The sequence below is a fragment of the Nothobranchius furzeri genome, chromosome 11 (assembly GCF_043380555.1).
Source record: "Nothobranchius furzeri strain GRZ-AD chromosome 11, NfurGRZ-RIMD1, whole genome shotgun sequence".
Classification (NCBI taxonomy): Eukaryota; Metazoa; Chordata; class Actinopteri; order Cyprinodontiformes; family Nothobranchiidae; genus Nothobranchius; species Nothobranchius furzeri.
Window position 1 is genome coordinate 57,642,923 of NC_091751.1, and position 26,363 is coordinate 57,669,285.

A 26,363-nucleotide genomic window follows, 5' to 3' on the forward strand; every position below is an offset into this window, starting at 1 on the left:
GAGTAGCAGAACAAAAACGACTTTTTATAAAGCACCTTTTTTTTTTCAACATTAAGTTTCACATGAGCGTCCAGCTGCAGGAGTTCCTCTCTGCGGGAGATAATATTGGATTCTTCCGTCCTGCAGCTGCTGTTAAACACCACGTCAGGGCTGCAAGGCGCTTATCACCAGTGTGGACCCCGGGGGACACACGAGACCATTCTGACTCCAGTCAGCGACTCGGGGGACAGCAGGAGGTGTTCGGGCTGATGGGAGCTGGTAATGGGAGGTGATTGGGGGGGGGGGGGGGGGGGGGGGTGCGGTTGCTATTGGAGATCTCTTGGCTGCATCACGTCATGTGTAGGGGGAGGAGGGGGGAGGGGAGAAGATACAGGAGAGGGAGAGAAAGAGGAGGGCATTGAGTAAGAAGGAAGGTAGAGGAGCAGTATCTGTGACCGACCGAGAAGCGATGTTCTCCCAAGGAAAGGGCTGAGGAGCCGACGTGACCTCCCCACCTCCAGAGCTCGGTCAGCCGACTGCCACGCACCAAGAGGCGGATGCGATGTGAGCATGCAGCCGCCACAGAGGCAGACCTGTCCCTGAGAGGAGCTCCGCTGCAGCTGGATTACGTGCCTCCCCGCTGTTTCCAAGGAGCAGCCGCAAACACCTTCCCACATGAATTTATCAGAAAAGCGAGCACTTCACGCCAAGGTGAGCTGCATCGGTGCCTGTGTGAGTGTGTGCAGCGGTGCACCCCACCCAGCCTTTCTGGGAACTTAAAAATGTAGGAGCAGATCTCGGGCGGGGGTATTTTCTGCATTTTTCCTCCCTCAGACACAAGACTCTTCTTTGTGTTGGCTCTCAGATCTACGGCACCTTTTTTATTTTTGAGGGTTTGGGCAGAGATCAGGAGTGCTCTCCTGTCTTCTCCTTATTGTTGGCTGCAGGGACCTGTGCAGCCTGGCACAGCCTTTGTTCCTCATCCTCTCTCGTTTTAAAAGGCTTTATTTTAAGCCTCAGTCAGGCTTGCGTTGAGGGGAATTTTAAGTCGTGCAGAAAAGGCACAAAATTGACTTTAATTGCAAAACCAAATAAAAAATTAAATGCACAGCTTAACTCGTGCATTTTATGTAAGATTTTTGAAAAGTTATGTGAAAGTAGAAGTCACAGAATGTCATTTCTGGGGATGCAATCATGGACTCATTATTAATGCATGTAAATACCAGAGAGAATTTAGGTACCAGGTGGCCAAGTGGAGGGACTTATTGAGCGGGACTGTTCTAGACAATGGAGTGGCGGCTGCAGCTGCTCACAAGCATTACTTACAATTTGCAGCTATGAGTTATACATCCATAGACCTGCCCTTCCTGAGTGTTTCGAATTACAGTCCGAAGGATGTGATTATGACGGAGCCAATCATGCATGCAAGCAAAATGCAATTTAATAAAAGCACCTCTTCATCCTGACACCTTTATTCTGAAGGATGCTGTTTGTTTGTTTTTTATGGGATCTCAAGGGAACTCCTGAGTCTTTTAGGGTTTTCTGTCTGTTCACAGTTTGGCTTCCTGTTAAGTGGAAAATTGCTGTGCTGAGGTGAATCCAAGGGAGGTCTTCCTCCTCACTCACAGATGCGCGTTCTTCCCCGAGGCGCCGTGCGTTTGCTGGTTATTGTTCCAGACCATTTCCACAACCCTAATTATTTTAATCAGTCATTTTTACGCATGGATTCCTCCCGTTAATATAGACCTCCTGATTGTTATCGTCTTTCATCCTCACTCTGTCCAACGACAAAATGGAATACTGAGGAAAAACGGAGATCTAGGGATTTGTCTTATTTTGAAAGGTCGTGAACTAAATCAGCAAAAGTAGCATGGACGTAATTTTCACTTTAGAAGTGTGTGTGTGTGTGTGTGTGGGGGGGGGTATCTTTACAGTATGTTCTATTGGGAAACAGGCTTCAACACAAACGGCTGTTTTCTGCTTGGTCCTAGAGCTCAACCAGTGTCAATTTAATATAAAGTAATATTGTTTTTGGATGGTAAAACGTGCAGGGGTAAAAACTTGACTTTGGAAAAAGTGTGTGTGTGTGTGTGTGGGGGGGGGGGGGGGCATGTCCCCCCATCCCCCCCCCAAAAATTACATCCATGAAAAGTAGATACACACTTGCCTCCAATCATAGCTGAAGATACCGGTACATGTATTTAGTTACAGGTGCTGATAAGAAGCCGAGGCTGGTAAATCCTTACATGATTTGTGATGGCGTGCGCTTGGCGAGTTTTTGCTCCGTCCACACATCCAGCTGTAAAATCCATCCACCTCCTCCTTCTGGAGCAGCTTCAGTTTCACGTCAAAGCCTTCGCTGAAGTTTTATTCCCAGTTTTCGAATTCCTTGCCCTGTGTTGTGTGTCATTTCCTCCCATCGTCCTTAAATGTAGTGTGTGTGTGTGTGTGTGTTTTTGTCATAATCTCTTGAGCAGACTCCGTGAGCTGTGCTTTGCACCATGTCAGCTGGCAGGAAGGAGAACATAAAGGCGAGCAACTTTGATGCTTGGAGCGTAGCCACCTGTATTACAAGTAGACACTTTGTTGTTGTCTTGGCATTGATATTAATTGACCTTTTCAAAGCTTCAAACAGGGATGTTTTTGGCTGCTCTGCTTGTCTTGTTTGCTGCTGGAGATAATCCCACATGCAGAATGAAGCTACTCAGGAAAAAGGGTTGAAATGACTTCAAGGATACCATTAAAAAAACTGATCTGCACTGAAGCCATCATCAGAGCCTCAATTGTGTTGAAAAAATGTTTGATTGCTGAAAAAATAAGAAAGAAATGAAAAATTGGAGCGTAATTATATTTTTCTGTTTTCAATTGAAGCTTTATGGGATTTGAACATCTCTAGCATTTAATGTATATTATAAATTATGTTACTAAAAAGGCCGATTTGCACATTTTGCTGTCTAACCAAGAACTTTAGGCCAAACTGGATTCATGAATTAAAAATGGGGGTTTGGCTCCTGCTGGAAGAGTTTTCACTACTGTTATTTAGAGTAAATTTCACACCATTAAATATGTTTGGTCACATTCTGTGAGAAATGTCATCACTCACGAGGTCCAAATTTAAAAAAGTGTTTTTTATTTTCAGCCTTGCAGCACATAACCATATTATATTGGTCATTAGCAGCTCCTTTGTGCAGAAATAGTAATCACATCCAACATTAGACATGTGCAAAAGCTAATTCTAAGACTGTGAGACAAACATTTACACATACAGTATAGGCTGTTATATATTTTTTTCCAAGTCATTTAATTTGATAGGGCAGTTTAGAACAACGCACGTTGTGCAAGGTACTTTTTGTTCCTGCAGCAGGAAAAACACAAAATCAAAGGTAATGTTAGGTTTAGTGTGTGAAATTAACTAAATCAGTTCAAAACTTGTATTTTTGTATTACTGAAAAGAATCAAATAAACTAAACTGTCAATATACAGACATTTCTGCTTCACAAATAACTAAATTAAGGAAAATCTATGCTCCTGAAAAGCAAACTTCAATATTTTCATAAAGCTGCAGGGTTATAGCATCTTCAGTGTAGGGCTAAAACACAAAATCTGAGCGGGGTAAATCCAGATAAAAGCTGGAATAAAATAGATTAATATTAGGTGAACGGCAAAGGCTAAAACGGAATGAAACACATTAATAAAATTGAGCTAAAATACAACCAATTATGTTTTTACCAGATCGTGTTTTCATTCCTATAATTTACATTTAATACAATTATCAAGGTTATATAAAACCTTTAAAGAATCATTTGCATAATAAATATAGATCCAAGAGCGGTGTCTTTCTGAGTAGTTCTATTTCCATAAACACATGTTAGATATCCAGCAGACCTGCTCGCTTATGTAAATACGAGTGTGTCTGTTTTGGAGGATCCCTCTGCAGAGCCAGACCCATAATTATCTCTCCTCAGCCACGAGGCCATTTGCAATTATGCGTGTGTTCACCATGTCTCTGTGTGCTTATATGAGTGAAGGCTAAAAGATAGGTTGTGACTTGACTGATGCCCTTCTCCTGATGAATCACAGATTCTGATGTGTCAGCAGGGATGAATAATGCACACCGCTCGGCTCTACCTCTCCTCCTCCTCCTCCTCTCCACCTCTTGTCTTCAGCCATTTTCCTCTCCTCTCATCATAGTTGCCATCACGTCCGAAGACATCGTTACCTTCTCCGTTAGGCCACTCCCTTTTCTTGTCTCCTGTCTTATGCAAAAGAGGGTTGCTGTTGATGCCGTCTCGCTGTCCCCTGATCTACCCCGCTCCAACAGCGCATTCATTCTTCCCACCCAGCTTCACAGAAAGCCTCTTTTGTAGAAGTCGTGTTGCACGCCAGAATGTAGTTTCACAGCTTTCCTTCTGTTTGCAACACAAATGGCTAAATGTTGATGTGTGCACTTCATTATCCAATCATGGGTGGAGGGCACTGCAGCTATTGACACAGTTTGACAGTTACATCCCTGACTGACAGGAGTCATTAGTGAGGTACAGCAGACTGACGAGAGGGCTGATAAAGCACGAGACAATCTGAATAATCAGAACCTGGAAAGAGAGAGGGCATTACCGGCTTTGAAGTGCGCAGTTAGCCGCCAATGCATGTTCAAACGCTGGAATCTTTGATGCACCCTGCTTCAAGCGCTTGACAAGTCCTCAGGTGTATCTTCAGCTTCTGCAGTGAAAAACTCCTCTCACTGCATGCTAAGTATATGCAGTTAAGGGTGAATTCATTTACATTGGGTTGATGCCAAAACAGCAGTGAGTGAGATTTTTGCAGATCATAAAGTTATATGACTTTACTTGGCTTCCTTTATTTAGTGGAATGAAGTTACATAAACCCTAATGCGTTGGAGCAAAATTACACCCTTATGGCCATCATGAATCTTTTCTAACCCATGCGTGTCAGAACATTGCGCCATTATGTTGTATGCTGCTTGGCAAAGGACACGTGCAGGTTTTTAGAGATTTATGTTTTATTTGGAAGGCGTGTGTCGGATCCACACTGATCCCTGCAGGCTGAGAGCTGTGAATAAATGTCAGTTCATCTTTTAGTTAACAAAATGTATACACGTATGTAAAAGACTGGCTAAAATGGCAACACATCCTCCTAAAGCTCAACCTTTTCTGACATTTCTATATTTAAACTCACCGGTTTTGATTAAAGATTTAAAATCTCATTTCAAATCATTAAAATTACAAATGATATCCTTTCTTAGAAAACCACCCCTCCATGCTTTAATTTATAGCTTCAATTGCCCTAAACCCTAAAATAGGCAACATTTGGCTAATATAAAATGCAGAAATCTATAAATATGCTAATGAGCTCTGCCTCTATCTCTATCTTTCTCCTGATTGCAGCTGCTCACCCTCAGCTCTGGTCAAACACTCGTGACTCTTTAGCTCGTTATCAAGCAGGTGATAATGTTTTGCTAATGTACGACAACGTCCAATAAACCACCGCTCTGACAAGTCCCACTCCTTCATTTGGAAGGAATTCCACCCTGGAGATTAGTTATGCATGAAATACCCGTTTGGGAATTTTGAGTTTTGAGATTTTTACCGACACACTAGGTAATGGTCATTCGTTTAACTGATCCTAGTTCAGCTGCAGGTTTAAAATCTGGAAATTCTGTTGTATTAGTCTTAGCAGGCAAAAAATGTCACACATGACTAAATTAAGAGAAGCATAAACAAATATAGCAGAATTTAACCGTTAGCAGATTAGCAATATGATTATTTTCAGATCAAAGATGTTGTCAGTAAGTGTTTCACAGAACCAGGACTATTTCTGGCCACCTGGAGAAGAGAAATTGAGAGACTGCCTATTTTAATTGCAATCACACTAAATTGGTCAATTTGTTCCAAAAATTTTATATATGGCCAAATCATGCAGGTCATGTGGGGAGTGTGACATCATTGCAAACAAATGGCAATGATTGTACAAGTTTTGTTGCTATATTTTAATGAAAAAGTTATATTATTTTGGCTTCATCAGAACGTGATCTTCAGCTTTCGCTGGAGCGGTTCGCAGCCGAGTGTGAAGCAGCTGGGATGAGAATCAACTCCTCTAAATCTCAGACCATGGTCTTGATTCGGAAAAGGGTAGAATGCCTTCTCCGGGTCAGGGATGAGGTCCTGCCCCAAGTGGAGGAGTTTAAGTGTCTCGGGGTCTTGTTCATGAGTGAGGGAAAACTGGAGCATGAGATCGATAGGCGGATTGGTGCTGCATCTGCAGTGATGCGGGCGTTATACCGGTCTGTTGTGGTGAAGAGAGAGCTGAGTCAGAAGGCTTTCGAGTTACCGGTTGATCTACGTTCCTACCCTCACCTATGGTCATGAGCTTTGGGTAGTGACCGAAAGAATGAGATCGCAGATACAAGCGGCCGAAATGAGTTTTCTCCGAAGAGTGGCTGGGCTCTTCCTTAGAGATAGGGTGAGAAGCTCGGTCATGCGGGAGGGACTCGGAGTAGACCCGCTGCTCCTCCACTTCGAGAGGAGCCAGTTGAGGTGGCTCGGGCATCTGGTCAGGATGCCTCCTGGACGCCTCCCTGGTGAGGTTTTCCGGGCACGTCCAACCGGAAGGAGACCTAAAGGTAGACCCAGGACACGCTGGAGGGACTACGTCTCTCACCTGGCCAGGGAACGCCTTGGGATTCCTCCGGAGGAGCTGTCCCAAGTGGCTGTGGAGAGGGAAGTCTGGGCCTCTCGCCTTAGGTTACTGCCCCCGCGACCCAACTCCGGATAAGCGGATGAAAATGGATAGATGGATGGAGTTATATTATTTGTTAGGTTTCTAATTTTACTCACAATGTAGTCACAAACCCCTCTGAAAGCTCTGTAACATTTCTTGTGCTGACTGAAATGGGATCAAGACTGGTTTGAGACACGGTTCTAACTATCCTGTGACTATTTTGGGATTTTTTTGTTGTTGTTGTTGTACAAAATCTTTGAATTTTGAACCACAGAACAACACTAGCCCAAACTACTGTTAACACTAGGAGAGCTACTACTAACACTAATATGAGATACTGCTGACACTAGTCTGAACTATTTCTAATGCTAGTCTGATGGATGGTGCATTCGATTTACCACAGAAGTCAGAAATCATCACTGGGAATGACATCACACCAGAGTTAACCGTGCTCTTGTGCCATAGGGGGCCTAAAGCCTGATTCATGCTTCTCCGTCAGCTCCGCAAGGGACAGAGACGCACGGATTGACGGAAGCGTTTTGCTCTCATACTTCTCCGTCTCCTGGGGAGTGTTGCAAAGAAATTCCCCGCCAGGACAACAGAGGCCGTAGCGCTGTTCTGTGTTATCCTGTCATGTATCGGTCCAAGATAGTGTGTTTACATTGTGTTTTTTGTATGTAAGAGACTTTTTAACACTGACAAATTTGTCTCTCATTCTCCTTCACCTTTTCATGCGCTCGCCACCTCTAAACCCACATTTCCTGTCATTTCCATCCACAAACAAAACACTTGCTGCGTATCTTTTCATACCTCCAGTCACAGGAGAAGTAAATGTTCATATTTTTAGAGTTTTTTCGCGAGGTTTTCTTCAAGCTTCTCCGTGTCTGCCGCTAGTTATTCTCGGCTCTCTTTATGTTTTTGAGGGCGCAAAGGCGGCGGTGGAGATGACAGCTGTGCCCTGACCAATCACAAGTTTGCGTTCTCTGTCTCGACGGACAGATGTTTAGAAAAGATAGCTTGACTCAGTCCATCCTTGCGGGGCTCTCCAGCAGGCCAGCAAGGACGGATAATGGCATTGCGTGTCTCCGCACTGACGCAGACGCAGAAGCATGAATCAGCCTTTATTCTCCTCCCTGCCCGGTCGGCTCATGGGTTTCCGGAAGAACGAAAAAATGAATGCAAGTCAATGGGACTAAAAACGTAAATTTCTAATTTGCTTTGCCTGCGCCCTGGATTGCACATAAGTTGCACTGCAATTTAAATGAAAAGTAATGATAGGTGTTTCGACCATGCTAGTCACATACTTTGAGATTTATCAGCTTGTAAAAGTTTGTAATTAGCATGACTACACACCAGAAATTAGCACGTCACAAATGTGGTGTCAGCACATAATCTCCTCTCTCCTAATGTAGCTGCTACTTACCACATCCAAATTCAAATTCAAATTCTAAAATACTTTATTAATCCCAGAGGGAAATTCTATTGTTTCAGTACACACAATTCTGAGATTAGACAGACATACATAGACACATGACAAGAATTGGTGACTGTGGTCATTCGCAACCCGAGTCGCGCTACCGTAATAGATCAAGAGGGTTTATATGAGGATAAAGTCAGGGGGAGGGAAAAAAGGCACTTCAGAGTTACCCTCCACAGAGAGGGCAGCTTTGCTTTGCAAAAAAACACCTCAGACAGATATGCACACAGACTTCAGACATTACACAAAATAAGTGTCCACTAAGTGGGGAGGTAGGATTGGGACTCTCCTCACTTCAGTGCGTGCAGCCGCATGGGGCAGCGCTCATCACCTCCATTTGGACAGGGGAGGGAGATAATAGGTCAGAGAGCACATTGACTCCTAGATACGGTTCCACGGTCTTCACCGGTCACAGTCCCGCCCAGGCTGGGATAGGGAGAAAGAGTTTCCATAGCTACGGCAACATTCCACATTTCTTCTGAGGGTGGAGTTATCACTTCAGCCTCACAGGCTCCAAGGGCACCAGATTCAGAAAAAAATAGTTTTGGGGACAGACAGAGATAATTTCCTCTCTGCCTTAGTGTTCTGTTGGTCCACCACCCCTCTAGATCCAATAATGGCGCAATTAATCCATCCCAATCCGTGCTCATCTGTCCACTCGCTCCTTGATGGTATCCACCTTTTGTGCCAGAGCCTGAATCCCAGCCAAAGTTCCAAGCTTACGACTCATCTCGACAATTATATGAGTTTGCGTGTTCACAGCACGATGCATTCCATCCCTGAGCTCCGGGATTGAGCCAATATTCCTCAAAAGCTCATTAATTTTCCGGTCAGCCAGGTAACCGCTCAGGACACACAGCAGGAATCCCGACACCAAAACAACGAATATCCAAACATCTTCAGAATCCTCTACAGACAATTGAGAGAGACATTTCAGGTTCCACTTTTTCCAGGAGTCCATGATATACCCAGCTGGCTCTGTCCCAGAGGGGCATCCAGGAGCCCCTTCTCCCATTCTCATCGTTGAAAAAAAATTGTCAATCGCATTGAGAGACCAACTGACCAGATCCATTTTTAATCATTTCCAGTTTCCAGAAAAAATGCAGAAAGCGCCGTGCACACAAGACAGGACAAAGAGCCTTGGGATAAGGAGGGAGGGAGAGGAGAAAAAAGCGTCTGTACTCTCCAAGAGCCGGAAGAAGAAAATTATCAGATTTTTGGTGGTGCTTTCCCTCTGTGGGAAATTTGCTGAACTTACAGTCCTTTTCCCTCAGTTTTCTCTGTGTCTGGTTTGATGACGTTACTTTCGTGATGCACATTTGTAGTCCTGGACTTATTTTCACACAAAACCTAAAATAGCGCTTCCCTGTTCGAAAATAAGCGCGTTATTGGTATCAAAATGTGCCTTTAAAACAGACATCAAATGTGAAATCCATGGCACTAAATAAGCCCAATTAATAGCGTTTTTAGACTTGCATTAATTTTTTCGTTCTTCTGGGGACCCATGGTCCGAAAGTAGATGGCCGTGTAGGCTCACTATAGTCGGAAAGGTCAGGATTCCAATATGGCGACGCCCTCGAAAGCTGCTGTTTTGTTAGTTCTCAATGAACACAGATGACTAATAAACACATATAAAGCTCATCTTTAAAAAATATTTGAAGAGAAGCTTTTATTTGGAAGCACTACATGTAACATTGATTTAAATGCACTCTTATAAGTGTGTCTTGTAAAATAAACACATTTCATCCATAACTTACTGTTGTCGATATGGAGAGCGGCCATTTTGGTTGTCAAGGTTAGAGTTTTGAAATTCTTTGGAGTTTCCGACTGGGAGGTCTGACTTTGGAAGGTGTTTCATTTGATTTTTCCTACTCGGAAGTGGGGATTTTCGAGTTCTAAGGACAAATCAATTGCACCATGAACTACTAACGCTAGGCAAGTTACTGCTACTGCTAACGCCAGGAGAGCTATTACTAAAGCTACCCTGAATTAACGCTAGTCTGAGCTACTACTAACGCTACCCTGACCTTTCGCTAGTCTGAGCTACTGCTTACGCTAGAAGAGCTACTACTAACGCTACCCTGAACTCTTGCTAATCTGAGCTATTGCTAAAGTTAGGAGAGCTACTACTAACACTACCCCGAACTAACGCTAGGAGAGCTACTACTAACGCTACCCTGAACTCTTGCTAGTCTGAGCTACTGCTAATGCTATGAGAGCTACTACTAACACTACCCTGAACTAACACCAGTCTAAGCTACTGCTAACGCTAGGAGAGCTACTACTAACGCTACCCTGAACTAACACTAGTCTGAGCTACTGCTAACGGTAGGCGCTACTGCCAATGTTCTTGTTGGACGAGAGGCAAACAACAAAAAAGAATGTTACAATACAGGATATAATCGGAATATCATGACTTTGAATGAATGCCTGAAAGATGCACAGCTTGTGGTTCATTTCCTCTTCCCTGTCCTTGTTCCAAACTTAAAGCTAACATATCATTATATTGCTGTTTATTCCATACCCTGGTAAGGAAACTCCTTGAAAAATAGTTTGAGTATTTGTGTATTTTTTTTCCAAACTAAATGTCCCTCATTTTTCCAGTTTTACAAGTGAATAATTTCTAGCTTGTCTTCTTAAGCTTGCTGACAGTGAGGGAACATTTCCATTGTATCAGTAAAATAGCTTTGCTCTCTAAAAAACGTCACCTCGACTTGCAGGGTGGAAAGGGGATCCCCCCCCTGGAAACTTGTGGCTCCATTCTATCATCCCAACTCCCAGACAGAAAACTTAAAAGCTATAAGATTAGGCACCCTTCAGAGCCAGCAGGAGCACTTCACACCATCTGATAAGTGTGTTTGCATGCATGTAGGTGCAGGTGGGGGGACCGGTTGACATGTCCCTTGTATACAGCCTCACATTTGTTTGTGGCGTTTCATGATCGCTCCATCCTTACTGCTCCGAGGGATGCCAGTTTGGATGAAGGATTTGACGGAGGTGAGAGTAATGGCTAGTCATTCGTGCAAAGCACCCATGTGCAAGTCTGTTACCCTTGACATGCATTTCATCTCTTCACTTACCCAGACACACTCTCCATCTGATTTCTGCTGCCAGACGGAGGACAAATGCACCTTTTCTAGCCCATTAGCCCCGTTTTCAATTCTATTCACAACTTTATCGTCCCTCAAGGAGAAATTCATTTGGCGTCACAAATCTCATCTCCATCAGGAAGTCATGCAATGGCTGGTTAGTGACAGAACTGCTGTGGGTGGTCGTCTGTGTGGCATGTAAATAGGATTCATTCACCAGCATATCTCTGTTGTTCAGCTCTGTTTTGTGTTGTCAGAGGCCTAATTGGCCACTCAGACAAGCATTTTTCTACTTAAGATTGAAATATCTGATGGTGCATTTAATGATCCTTAAGATCTTCACTAGAGATCACAATTAAATGTATTAGACTCGATACATACGCCATAACAGTCTATTTAGGCCCTCACATTTAATTTTGGGCGTAGAAGTGATTCCTTTTAGTTAATAAAACAAACCTTCTATTATCCCAGCTATAGATCCGCCATTTGACCATGTCCAAGTAAACACCAAACAGTATGGATTGTGAAATGCATTGTAATGCTCTATTAATGGCCTTGTTGTTGTTGCAGAGCAGTCTTGCAGTTGTGAGTTAATGAGCTCTCTGTGGACAATTTATCATGTGATCATGGCAGACAGGTGATACCATGGCAGCAGATACTCAGGAGAGAGTGGGTTTCTTGGCAAACAAAAGGATGAATCTCCAGCAAACTAATAAGGATCTCCCAATGGGATCTTTACATGAGCAGAAAATTAATTAAATATAGTTGGTTCAAGTCTGCAGCGCACAAGGTAGCCGTGAATGAACGTTTGGACCAAGCAGTGGCAGAGTCGTGCCGTGTTGTTTTTGTTTAATATTCCGTTCCGTGGCTCGGCAAGGAGATTTATCCATCTGCAGTTATTTTATTGGGTGCATCCTTTTTGGTTTATTATAGGAAATCTGTGTCTTTGTGCTGGTATTTAAACAGAACAAAGAGCTCAGTGGGTGGTAAAAATAGCTGCCACGTATCGTTAGCATGGAGCAGCTGAAATGTAAAGATGGCCAGGACGATAACAGGAGAAGGAAGGTGCTCTGTTGTCAGAGAGCCTTTGTCCTGCCTCAGAGGAAGCTCCCTAATTGGCTATAGCATGTCACGACTAGTGGTGCTTGTGTGTGTTCAAAATAAATGTGTTTCAGATTTAGTTCCAATCACACAAATTACATTTGAGTTTGGAATTGAGCCACCGTAACTGGACAATGATACATGATCCTGCTTTTCTGATGTCAGCACAGTTTTACTATTAGGCATGTACATGCATGTGCATAATTACGTGGACATCAGTATGTATGTACAGTACTCTCTTCCTAGGGTAAGTGTCTTTGCCAGTCTCGGATGCTAATTGGACAGGGAGTTAACAAGAATTCAAGCATCAGCCTGCGTAATGAGCCGCTGCACAGATGATCGGCTGCGTCTGAGGAGGAAGCAGGCAGCAGAGTGAGAGGCTGCTTAGAGAAATTACAGCGAATGCTCGGGCGTCTGTGAGCTGGGCCCGCGTTCAGCTGCTTAAACGTTATGAAGGTGTCTGTGTTTGGATTCAGATCTATCTTGTTCTACTGTTGGGTTACAAACTTTCAGCTGTCAGTCGAGGCTTAAATGGAATTCATCTTTTCAGCTGAAGCAGATGGAAGCTGAAAGGTTTTCACTAAGGATGCAACTATATTATTTTTTGGGGACAATACCGATATCCAATATTAATATCACTGTTATGGCTGATAACCGATATTTGCCAATACCGATTTACGCTTCTGAAATTAGCTAATTTTGTATAAACTGAAAACTATGCAAGCTGATTTTTTAATGCTTTGCTTTGTTTTAATAAAGTGGAATTTACAAAATTTTATTATACACACTCTACACACAGTTATGCTTCTGAGATGAATACCCTCACTGTCACATGACTAAACAATTACACATCATCACCCCCCCCCCCCACCCTCTGACGCCGATCCACAAACAGAAACGAGATGGAAAACTATTGTTAATGTCAATATTGGCCCAGTTTTATATTTCACGATATGTTAAAAAATGACGAACATTGGCTGATACTAGGGATGGACAATATATCGGCATCAATATCGATGTCGGCCGATGTTAGTCATTATTTAACATATCGTTATCGGTCCGATAAATTAAACCGGGCCGATATTAACAATCAATACTTTTCCCTTCTTCTCTCCAGTTGTTTATCAGTTTCAGAGGGTTACCCCAAAATTCCCCTATCTCCGCTCCGCCCCCGCTTTCCGCTGCCGCTTGCTTTTGAACTCAATTTTTACTGGTACCCGCTCTACAACGGCTCCGCTCCGGTGCGGAGACCTGAGGTGCGCAAACAGGCATGCGCAGGATTTTCGAGATCTTGCGATACAGTCCGAGCAATAAACGCGGAAGTTAGATCCAAACACCCGTTGTGTGGAAGAAGCATCGAAATGAACTGTTTAATCTGCCCATCATTTGTGTTGAGAGATCAGCAGTGTTTGGATCAACAAAGTGTGACTACTTTGATAGTAGAAACTGTATTTATGGCTTATTTTTGTGCATTTAAAGCTCAACCGCCATTGATAGTTGTTAAAAGTTGTTAAACCTGTGCATATGAAACAAAAAAATGCTTTTTGTTTATCCATTTATTGTGAAATAACGGAAGTTGTGCTTGCTCCCTTTCCTGTTGGGCGGTTGTGATTTCTGTCCATTGAGTGCGGAGGTGCTCCGGCGTCCCTCAAAAATAGAATCGATCCTATTTTTGCCGGATGGCGGAATGGCGGGCGGCGCACTGCGCCGCATGGCCACAGTAGTGAAATAGCTCTGATTGACTACAACGGGACCGTTTTTGCTGCGGAGTTCGTGCCGGAGCGGAGTGGAGATAGTGGAATTTTGGGGTTAGGGGGGTGATGTGTATTTGTTTAGCCATGTGATGCAGGGTTTCCCCCAGAAAATGAGTTAAGCCTGGTGGATTCGGCCTTGGGGGTGGGGTGGGGGGGTGGGGGGTGTTGCACATGTTCCGCTGCAGTTTCTCACCAGTATCAGCTGATAGAGAGCTCTAGTTTTGCTGCACCGTTCATGTCAGCGGGCACAGTAGGGTCGGGGAGGGGAGTGGGGCATGATGCTTAGCCTGGCAGGTGGCCAAGCAAAGCCTGGCAGACCGCCAGGCTTATGAAGTGCTGGGGGAAACCCTGTGATGATTACATGCGATTGTAATCATCTCAGAAGTGTAAATGTGTGTGGTGTGTATACATAATAACATAAATTCAGTTTTAATCATTTTCATTCTATACAAAATCTACTGATTTTAGAAGCATTGATGCCAGTATATCGGTATCGGCAAATATCGGTTATCGACCACGACAATAATCCTAATATCGGTATCGGCAAATATCGGTTATCGACCATGACAATAATCCTAATATCGGTATCGGCAAATATCGGTTATCGACCATGATAATAATCCTAATATCGGTATCGGCCCAAAAATTTCAAATTCAAGTTCAATTCAAGTTTATTTATATAGCGCCAAATCACGACAAGAGTCGTCTCAAGGCACTTCACATAATAAACATTCCAATTCACAGTTCATTAAGCCAATCAGAAATAATGTTTCCTATATAAGGAACCCAGCAAATTGCATCAAGTCACTGACTAGTGTCAGTGACTATACAGCAAACCTCATACTAAGCAAGCATGCAGCGACAGTGGAGAGGAAAACTCCCTTTTAACAGGAAGAAACCTCCAGAGAATCCTGGCTCAGTATAAGCAGCCATCCTCCACGGCTCACTGGGGATCGAGAAGACAGAGCAGGCAGACACACACACACACACACACACACACACACACACACACACACACACACACACACACACACACACACACACACACACACACAAAGACAAGTAATGTGTCTATAGTTATATTGTGATGTCTTAGTAAATATTTTATTTGGTGAAAGATAAACTTTATTGTATTTATCCTAGTGGATCTATAATTAAATGGATAAACTAGTATTAGCACATCAAAAGTCAATGAAAACAAAAAGTTATTATCAGGAGAGAGAGAATGTATTAGTGGTTAGCAGCAGTGTGCTAGTCGATGGCCCCCTCCATGAGGCCACCACATCTGTGCAGAACGTCATTGTAGCTTCTTCTGGGGATAAAAACACTTACAGAGAAAATAAAGTTAACAGCTGAAATTGCACAAAATAGTACAGTTAAAGAGCAGACTGTAGAAGAAAGCAGTAGAGTGTGAAAAGTGGTCAGTGTGTCCTCCAGCAGTCTAAGCCTATAGCAGCATAACTACAGAGTTACCTCTGGATAATCTATCCTATTTAGATGTAGGCATGTTGGAGGCAGGGCAAGGGAGAGCCGTCTTTACCGACTGTACACTCCACCTCCCTGTAATCCCCAACTTGTCCAGATTTAGGCTAACATCAGATTTTAACTATAAGCCCTATCAAATAAAAATGTTTTAAGCCTATTCTTAAAAGTAGACAAAGTGTCTGCCTCACGGACTAAAGCTGGGAGCTGGTTCCACAGGAGAGGAGCCTGATAACTAAAAGATCTGCCTCCCATCCTAAGTTTAGATATTCTTGGAACCACCAGTAGACCTGCAGTCTGAGAGCGAAGTGCTCGTTTAGGAACATATGGAACAATCAGATTACTGATGTATGATGGACCTTGATTATTAAGAGCTTTATATGTGAGAAGAAGGATCTTAAAATCTATTCTGAATTTAACAGGTAGCCAATGTAGGGAAGCTAAGACAGGAGAGATATGATCTCTCTTTTTAATTCTCATCAGAACTCTAGCTGCAGCATTTTGGACAAGCTGAAGACTTTTAACTACATTCTGTGGACTTCCTGAGAGTAATGAATTACAGTAATCCAGTCTTGATGTAATAAATGCAGCTAGCTATGTAAAAAATGTCAGCGCTTTGGGCTTCCTGACAGGGTTGCGGAAGGCGCTTTATAAATAAAGCTTTGATTGATTGATTGATTGAAATGCATGAACTAGTTTTTCACTCCTGGAATGTATGCTTCTAATCTTAGCAATATTCCGAAGGTGGAAAAAGGAAATCCGACAAACTTGTGAAACCTGGGATTTGAATGACATGTCCTGGTCAAAGATAACACCAAGGTTCCTTGCTTTGTTCTCGGAGATTAATGTAATGCCATTAAGGTCAGGCGATTGGCTAAGCAATTTCCTTTTCTGGATTTCTGGTCCAAAGATGAGAACTTCTGTCTTGTCTTGATTTAAAAGCAAGAAGTTAAGAGTCATCCAATTTTTTATGTCCTCAAGACAAGCCTGTAATCTACCCAACCGATTAGGTTCATCAGGGTTAATGGATAAATATAACTGAGTATCGTCAGCATAACAGTGGAAGTTTATCCCATGCTGTCTAATGATTTTACCAATTGGGAGCATATATATAGTAAAAAGAATTGGCCCAAGCACTGAACCCTGTGGTACTCCGCAAGTAACCCTGGAGTATGAAGAAGATTTGTCATGTACATTTACAAAATGAAATCTGTCAGACAGGTAGGATTTAAACCACCCTAACGCTGTTCCTTTGATCCCTACAACATGTTCAAGTCTTTCTAAAAGAACATTGTGATCAACTGTGTCAAAGGCAGCACTGAGATCTAACAAGACTAGAACAGACACAAGATTCTTATCTGAGGCCATAAGAATATCATTTGTAACTCTCACTAATGCAGTTTCAGTGCTGTGATACTCTCTAAAACCAGACTGAAATTCCTCAAACAGAGCATTAGTGTTTAAATGCTGACATACTTGGATGGCCACTATTTTCTCCAGGACTTTGGATAAAAATGGAAGGTTAGATATTGGTCTGTAATTCATTGGGTCATCTGGATCCAGAGAAGGCTTCTTAAGTGAAGGTTTGATTACAGCAACCTTAAAATCTTGTGGTACATACCCATTTACTAAGGATAGATTGATTATATCTAGAATGGGGGCAGTAACCAAAGGAAATGCATCTTTAAATGATTTGGTTGGGATTGGATCCAAAATGCAAGTTGAAGGTTTAGATGAAGCTAATATTTTTGATAACTCTGAAAGCTCAACTGGATCAAAACGGTTCAAGCACAGATGAGGTTCTAGAGTCACCTCTGAAGCTGCCCCACTTACTGAGGAAGAAGAAATCGCATTAGGGAGGATGCTAAAGATTTTGTTTCTAATAGAATTAATTTTACTTGCAAAAAATCCCATGAAGTCATTGCTGCTGAGGGCTAAGGGAATAGATGGCTCAGAGCTACGATTCTGTGTAAGTTTAGCAACTGTACTGAAAAGAAATTTAGGATTATGCTTATTCTCCTCAATTAATGCTGAAAAATAAGCAGTTCTAGTTTGTTGAAGCTTATTTTTATAAAGCACAAGACTATTTTTCCAGGATAGGTAGGCCTCCTCATGGTGCGTAGAGCGCCATGTTCTCTCCAATTTCCTAGAGTTTTGTTTTAAGGCTCGTAAATGAGAGTTAAACCAGGGAGCCAAATTCCTGTCCCTAATTACCTTCTTTTTTAAAGGGGCAACATCATCTAATGCCACACGTAAAGAGGAATTCACATGATGAACTAAGGCATCAATTTGTGAGGGGCTAGAACTGAAAATATTGCCCTTTTCTACATGCCTCTGAGATGCTGAGGACAGTAAAGATGGAACAGTTGATTTAAAAGACGCAACAGCGTTGTCAGATAGAGACTGACTATAGTGAAATTTACTTTCATGTCTCGAGAACTCAGTTATAAAAAACTCAAAGGTTATCAGAAAGTGGTCCGAGAGGACTGGATTATGTGGAAAGATTGTTATTTCCTCACACTCAATGCCATAAGTCAGAACAAGGTCCAGTGTATGATGGCAGGAGTGGGTGGAGCTATGTATTCTTTGAGTAAAACCAATTGAGTCTAAGATATTGCTAAAGGCTACATTGAGGCAATCATTTTCGATGTCCACATGAATGTTGAAATCCCCCACTACAATGACCTTATCAGTATTTAGCACCAAATCAGATAAAAAATCAGAGATCTGATCCAAAAACTCAGAGTAAGGGCCTGGTGGACGATATAAAACTACAAACAAGAGTGGTTTTACAGTTTTGCAATCTGGATTAGGAAAACTAAGAATAAGATGTTCAAACGAACTGTAGCTATTAATCTGTAAGGGACTGATTAATAAGTCCGAATGAAAAATGGTTGCCACTCCTCCTCCTCGCCCTGTACTTCGAGCAATGTGATGATTTAAATAATTTGAAGGAGTCGACTCGTTTAAGCTAACATAGTCCTCTTGCTGCAGCCAGGATTCTGTGAGAGAGAGCAAAGAGATCTGATTATCACAAATCAACTCATTAACTAACAAAGTCTTAGAAAAAATGGATCTAATGTTCAACAACCCACATTTAATTTTTCTAGTTTTCTGCTCAGTTGAATTTGTTCTAATATTTATGAGATTTCCATGATTTGCTTTATTAAGCCTGATATTTAATCTGTGTGATTTTGGCCGTGGGCAGGACACTGTCTCTATGGGGTAGTGGGTGGGTAACAGTACAGAAGCTGCAGAGGGGTGGGTTAAACTACGACTCTGCTTCCTGGTCTGGACCCTGGGTTGTCATGGAGGACTAATAAAACTGGCCATATTCCTAGAAAGAAGAGCTGCACCATCCAAAGAGGGATGGATGCCGTCTCTCCGCATCAGACCAGGTTTTCCCCAAAAAGTTTTCCAATTATCAATGTAGCCCACGTTGTTTTCAGGACACCACCTAGACAACCAGCGGTTGAAGGACAGCATGCGGCTAAACATGTCGTCACTGGTCCGATCAGGCAGGGGGCCAGAGAAAATTATGGAGTCCGACATTGTTTTGGCAAACTTACACACCGAAGCAACATTAATTTTAGTGACCTCCGATTGGCATAACCGGATGTCGTTACCGCCAGCGTGAATAACAATCTTACTGTATTTACGCTTATCCTTAGCCAGCAGTTTCAGATAAGATTTAATGTCGCCCGCTCTGGCCCCAGGTAAACATTTAACTATGGTTGCTGGAGTCTCTAATGCCACGTTTCTGACTATGGAGCTGCCAATGATCAGAGTCGGCTTGTCAGTGGGTGCGTCACTGAGCGGGGAAAATCTATTAGAAACGTGGACGGGTTGGTGGTGGCCCACGGGCTGGGTTCTATGCTTCCTGCGTACCGTCACCCAGCCGGCCTGAGGTCCCGGCTGCTCGGGTTCCACTGGAGGGTCGCTACGGGGTTGTTCTGAGCTAGTTAGCCCCACGGTAGCTAAGTAACTACGGCTGTTTACAGGTTTTTCAACAGCGCGGAGCCGGGACTCCAATTCCGACACCCTCGCCTCCAAAGCTACAAAAATGCTACATTTATTACACGTACCATTATCACTAAAGGAGGCAGAGGAGTAACTAAACATCTGACACAGAGAGCAAAAGATAGGAGACGGAGAAGCAGAGACAGAAGTAGCCATAGCCGTGCTGAGGCTAAGCTAACTGGACGAGCAGCAAACTGTTCAGTACCAAATAAACTGCGTGCGGACTCAAATGGTTCCCTAAAAGCTAGGTGGAACAACAGAAAATGTGCGTTTTAGCGTGCTTTTGTGCTACAATAACTCAGAGATATCCAAGTACAGAGAAATTAAATCAGCTTTAGCGAGCCCCAAACACCAAACAGCTACACGGAGTGCAACACTGAAAACAGGAAACAGGAAACGCCTTACCGCCAGGTGCAGCCAATCTTATCAATATTGGTGCATCACTAGCCAATACCGATATTGATGCCGATACATTGTGCATTCCTAGTTTTCATTCATTTTTTGTGACACTGAATGACTTATTGGTCACATTTATAACATAAAATGAGGTAAATATAGCATAGTGATGCTAACTTTTGATTACTGTCACTCATTATGTAATCTGCCTTTTGGTAAAATTACCCCGCCTAAAACTAGATTTAAGAAACAATTGTTCTTATTTTTCCTTAACAAAGTTGCCATTTATAGATTATAATTCATGCACATGATGAAAAATGTTAAGAGGAGTGTTTTGCTACGAGTCATTTTAATGTCAATGCTTCGTTCCAGCAGCAATAATTCCTCCTTGCTGTGATCCACCCTGACCTTTCCAGTAATCGGCTCTATGTACTTTTGTACAACCAGGTAATACACTTTCTGCCTAGCAGGATACAGTCCATCTGTTGCTGGGCTCATCTGAGGCCATCCATTATGTGGTACATCTTTGTGGTTGCGTTGGTCCGTCTGACCTTGGTGCCCCCTTTGAGGTGCGTGGGTGTGAATTTTCTGCACCACTGTTGGGCTACAACGGCTTTGCACCATCCTAGACCTGCGGAGATTGAGGTCAAAGAGAAAGTTAGTTTGGTTAATCACTTTCCCCACCCTTCCCTGCTTTTTGTTCATCATCCTGAATGCATGTTGACATAGTTCTGGCATTTAAATGTAATGAACAAAAATCTAAGTGCATCCAATTTAAAAAAAAGCCTAGTAACTGTGATTTAAACTCAGACGTGGAGCAAAATAACAGGAAAGCCAGTTTTGCAATATCACTGATGTGCAGCAGGAAAAGCTGTGCTGTCCTTTTCTCTTAATGTTGGGATTAGAAAGTGGGTAAAACAGCAAGAATGTTGCTGTGATAGTGGAAAATCAAAGTGGAGATTTCAGAAAATTCACCCTGTTAGCTGTAGATGATCAGTTAATTAAACTGTTGCCTCAAGCTAAAACTCCCTTTGAGTAAGCCAGAACAAAGGGCGTGGCTAAATACTGATTATCCAGGGTTATAGTTGAATGATTAACCTCAGAAAGAAACTAATCATAATTTAATCACCAACAAGGCGTGTCTTAAAATCAAATTTTCTTTTTAGCCGTTGAAACATCTAGAGTTCACATTTTAAGGAGGCCGCCGTCTCGATAAGCAGCAATCATGAGATGGTGGAGTTGTGCTGTTTGGTTGGGAATAAAACCTGTACAAGTTCAATAAACTGAGTACAAAGTTCATTACAGATGCAAAACAATGCCTGACATCAAGACATTTTGGAACTTTCACACTCTAGTTTAAAACATGTTGATACCAGCTCATTAAGCATACATTTTCACCTTATTACCAATCACATCAGCCGTTTCTCTATATGGATTCTTGGGTGTTTCTCAATGTCAAGGCGCCTGGCCTTGCGAGGCAATGTCTTGCAAGGCCAGGCGTCTTACTTACGAGGACACTGTCCTTCCTTGGTCAAAGAAAACGGTTAAATGGAACAGACTTGCATTACGTGACTGCGGCTTCCACGGTGGTCACATAACGTCATGTGACACGGGAGATAACGTTATATTTTATACGCATTCGTTTCAATATAAATATATAACGAGCTTTTTACTTTTTAAATTGTGTATATTTTATTAAATTAAATATATAAGTGAGTTACTACCCACTAGCCACAGAAGCTGCAACTACTAAGCAACTAACCAACAATAGATAACTCCTTTGGATCTAAAAAAACATTTTTAATTAGTTGACTTACTTTTAAACTTGAAAATTGTCCCCGAAGTACTGCCGGCATCTGATCCGCCATCCTTTTGAAAACACTGCGGTGTATTCTGCGTAATATGTGACCAAGGCTAGGCTACAAGACACCTCCCGTGTATCCTCGCTCAGCTAGCTAAACGGCTAACAAACGGAGAGCAGACGCCTCGGTAGAACATGAACATTGGAAAACGCCTTGGCAGCTCCCAATGATGTATCTCCTAGGCAACCGGGGTGGGGCCAAGACATCAAGGCAGGTTCCTTAGCATTGAGAAACACCCAACTCGTGTACTTGAGAAACGTCATCAGCACTGGCTCAAGTACTGTTCCGCTCCAAAGTATGCTCAAAGTTCCCACATGTGTTCTTGCTCAGCCCATTATATTGCCAACGCATCAATGAATCGTTTTGCCGACTCGTGTTACTGTAGATAAGTGTGGAAAAACTGTAAAATTTGCTGTGTGTGTTTGGATTTTTTCCTGACTCTTCACAATATGACAAAATGCTAACCCACTTATCCAACCCACTTTCAAAATAAAAGCAGCGTTGCCTGAAAGAGCAAGTAACCCCCAAATCAGCTTTTTTCCCTGATAAACTATATAAATGTGTGTCTAATCATGCTGCAGACACGTGTAGTCAATTGTTTTGCACTTTAGTGCATTTTTGTTAAATTTTTAATTTTCTGCCTAAAACTGTCAGTGTTGTGCCATTGTCAGGTGAAAACTCTGCACTGCAGTTGAATTTAAATCTGCCATCACTATTGGCTAAGAGGTACCCTAGAATGTTAGCTGGTACAATATGATGTCACAATGTCGTTGTGAGCCTGTGTGTGTGTGTGTGTGTGTGTGTGTGTGTGTGTGTGTGTGTGTGTGTGTGTGTGTGCGCTTGTGTGTGCGTGTGTATTTGTTAGCGGCTCCGCCCTCTCGGTCTGCTAGGCAACATCATTTGTTGCATTTTTCAAACAGGAAGTGGGAGAGAAGTAATACTCTGGTAAGGGGTGACTTGCTCTTTAAATAGAGCTTTTTTAATGGAAAGTACATTTTTTCTTCATTTAACAGCAGGAAGTGTTGGTATTTTATCAGTTTCCATAAAAAGTGGACCAAATATTATACAAATCAACATATTCATTGTTATGTTGTTATTTAATGGACTAATTTATAACTTTTATTAAAGGTCTTTTTTTTACCGTATCATAACGCAGCACTTGTTGCCATGACAGAACTGAGTATGGATCTGTTTGAAATGCCGTCCTTGTCCTCCTGTACTCGGTAGAACAGACTTTCTGCTGTACACTGCAGGTACTACTGAATGAAAGCACGAAAAAGGAAGCCAAATGTGAGAAACTCATTGAAGTAATGTTTTTTTTTGTTAGATGCTTTGTTCTGTGTTTTTCTAGAGCTAAGACTAGGATACCAATCTGATTATTCACACAGCTCTATGCAGATCTGTGTTCCTCCTGGTGTTGATACCTGACAGAAGCTTTTACTATTAGGTAGTTTTTTTGAAGAGTTTTATCTAGGGGTCCATCGTTATTCACAATGACTCAACCTCTCCGGAGGGGTCAGCAAATGGTTAACAGATGTCCAAAGCACAGTCGTTAATTTCTTTCTGCTGTAAGTCAGCATCTCTTCAGAGTCAGGACTCTTCCTGCTCCGGTGATGGCAGTGGACAGGTTCCAGTTTGAAGAGTTGGCTTTCTGCTCTGGAAGATTAGCTCTGATTAGCTCCACTAGTGCAGATGCAGTGGTGTGATGTGATGTGTTCTCTTTGGATCCCCTGGTGGGCGTTTTCCCACGTTATCACTTATGCACCCCGATCACACTGAACCTTGTGGTGGAAAGCTGCACATACAGGCGACATATAAATAATTACTCAACTCGACCTCTCCCTTGAAACTCTCATGGCAGTCCTCTCTACAGCTTTGGTTCAGGTATAAAAATGGAAGCTGCTGGTTGGAAGTGTGATTGCCATTTGTCAGTATTTCCCCCAGATAACGCCGTTTGGATGCATGTTGTTGTCACTGCGCATCCACCATCCTAATTTTCACATCCTGTCTGCAGCATGAAGCAGGACTGATAGCGATTTGGTGGAGAAACCCGGGTCTTCAGATTCATTGAAATTCAGGGCAGAGAGCCATGGTGTTTGAGTGACAGGTGTGTTTTCTTGTCAGAGGGGAACTTCAGATATTTTATTTCCTCTGCTAAAAATGTAACCAGGGCGGTATAGCTCATGCCTGCAGTAAGCCTTGCTTCATCCTGTGCCTCTGATCCTCATCGTGTGTGTGTGTGTGTGTGTGTGTGTGTGTGTGTGTGTGTGTGTGTGTGTGTGTGTGTGTGTGTGTGTGTGTGTGTGTTTGGGTTGTATGTGGTTAGGAGAAAGCAAAGGGAGGGAAGTGTGTATTAGAGAGTGAGTGCCAATCTCCCCCATGATGTTTTGCCATCTGCCGTGTGTGTGTGTGTGTGTGTGTGTGTGTGTGTGTGTGTGTGTGTGTGTGTGCCTAGGGTCATGGAAACATGAAGTGACATCACTTCATATATTATGAATCCTTCTCTAAATGTCTGCTTGATTATTTTGGTGCTTTAGAATAATTTAAATTAATGAAATAATCTAAAAGGTTCCTCCCGTCAGCACTCTTTTGTACATTCAAAGCTCTGAACCTGTTGACGGTATCTCCCCCAGCCTGGATGCAAATAAAATCTACAATAAATCAAAAGAACGCAAAGTTCTTATCAGGTGCACTTTCTCACGTCGATAGCATTCTGCCACAGGCAACAGATCTGGTCTTCAGTGAGTACTCGAGGCGTGTTGTCATGGTGACAGGCCTTTTGAGATCATCCCCACCCACTTGTGGTGAGAGCGGGTGAGAGGCATCGTGTGTAAGGCAGGGTAGGGAGGGTGGGGAACAAAACAAACAAAGTGTGTCGTCATCTAAAGGGGCCCCCAGTGGAGCCGGGTCGGGTCGGACGCCATCTAACAATGTTGTTCCATCAGCTCTGATGGAGCACAATAACTGGTGTGCGTTGCACCACCTGAGCTGCCGTGTCATTGTCTACTTCCCGGTAATAAATAGGACCCCCACTTACACACACACACACACACACACACACACACACACACACACACACACACACACACACACACACCATCAATCTATCTGTCTGGCTGACCATCTGTGTTGTTACTCAGAAAAGGTAATAAGACTAACCCCTGCTGTCCGCTTGCTGGATGCTGAGGCAGATGATCAGAGGATGCAGGCTGTCATATCTCTACGGAGGGAGGGGTGGGGGGCTGGAGAATACATTAAGTCTGAGTCATGAGAATATCCATGCTCACTATGCTCACTCCTTTTAATTCAGCTTCTGCAACAAGCCAAGCGCTTTATTGCTTTTTATCTTCTCGTCCAGAGAGGAGGAAGAGGGATTTTAATACCATTAAGCACCAGCGGAAGCATGCCCCGACTAGACTGGTGGACTGCCTTTGGGTATCTGAGTTGGCATCTTCCCTCATCAGCCACAGCTGTAGGATGCTGTAAGCCCTTTTGTTTGAACCGTGTCAATGGTCCAACAACAGCTGGAGCAGCTGGTGCCGGACAGCCGGGGGAGAGGAAGGGGATTTGTATACAAGCAGGGATTAGGGCATCTGTACAAAGCGAAGGCAATGAATGATAGGGTATTTCAGAGGAAGATGGCATCAAGAGGTTAACAAGGAGGGTGAGGAGGAAGCATAAAAAGGGGGAAAGTGGAATGGGATGAAAGAGAATAGGAGAAGAGGAGATTTGAGGAACATGGAGACTAAAGCCGGAGTTAGATGAGGGTAAGATGGAAGGATTAGCTAGAGGGTGTGTGACTAGAGCTGAGGTAGAGCAAAGAGGGTTTTGTCAGCAGGTGAAAGACAACACGGAGGACTGGATGAACTGCAAATGATCTATAGGGTCAGAATCTGATCACAGAGAGACATTAAGGACCTGGTAAATCCAGTGAAAAGGACAGACGCCGGAACACACGGGGCCGTAACGGGGCTCTCTAATGACCACGTGCACAACGGGCGCACAACGCTCAGATTAACCCACTCAAATCGAGTTTCTGTGAGGGGGGAATTTACTTAACATGCTGCCAATGGTGGCTGAATGAGCTCTGATCAGATTTTTCCGTTATCACATTCAGTTGAAAAGGAGCTGCTGAAAGCTTTTCTTTTCAGCAGCTATTACGCAGCGTTAGATACGGGCGATGGCAGAGTGGCAGGGAAAGAGCCCGTATCAGATAAACCTGTTTTCGGTCGGGTTATTTTTAGTTTGGGGGCTGGAAGATGGTAATATACTCGAACAGGTCATTAGCCAAATGAGTCGTTGGGGGGGGGGGGGGGGGGGGGTCTTTGGACTTGCAGCTCACCATAAATGCCAGTTTTATTAAGAAGAGGAGAAATCTCGGCTCATTTGTTTCTTCTGGTTTTTATCGAGGATGTCAGGGTGAAAGAGTACTATGAGTGTTAGCGCATATTTATGTGCTGATCAC

At 43.0% G+C, this 26,363-nt stretch overlaps 1 protein-coding gene across 1 annotated transcript in view; it reads left to right on the forward strand.

Annotated features, from left to right (window-relative positions):
* Positions 1-467: 467 nt before the first annotated feature.
* Positions 468-26,363, forward strand: part of LOC107384125 (receptor-type tyrosine-protein phosphatase S) — a 99,427-nt gene continuing 73,531 nt past the window's right edge. Inside the window, exon 1 of the mRNA XM_054739092.2 lies at positions 468-690. The gene's annotated coding sequence lies outside the window, so the exon portion shown is untranslated. The remainder of the gene's footprint in view (positions 691-26,363) is intronic.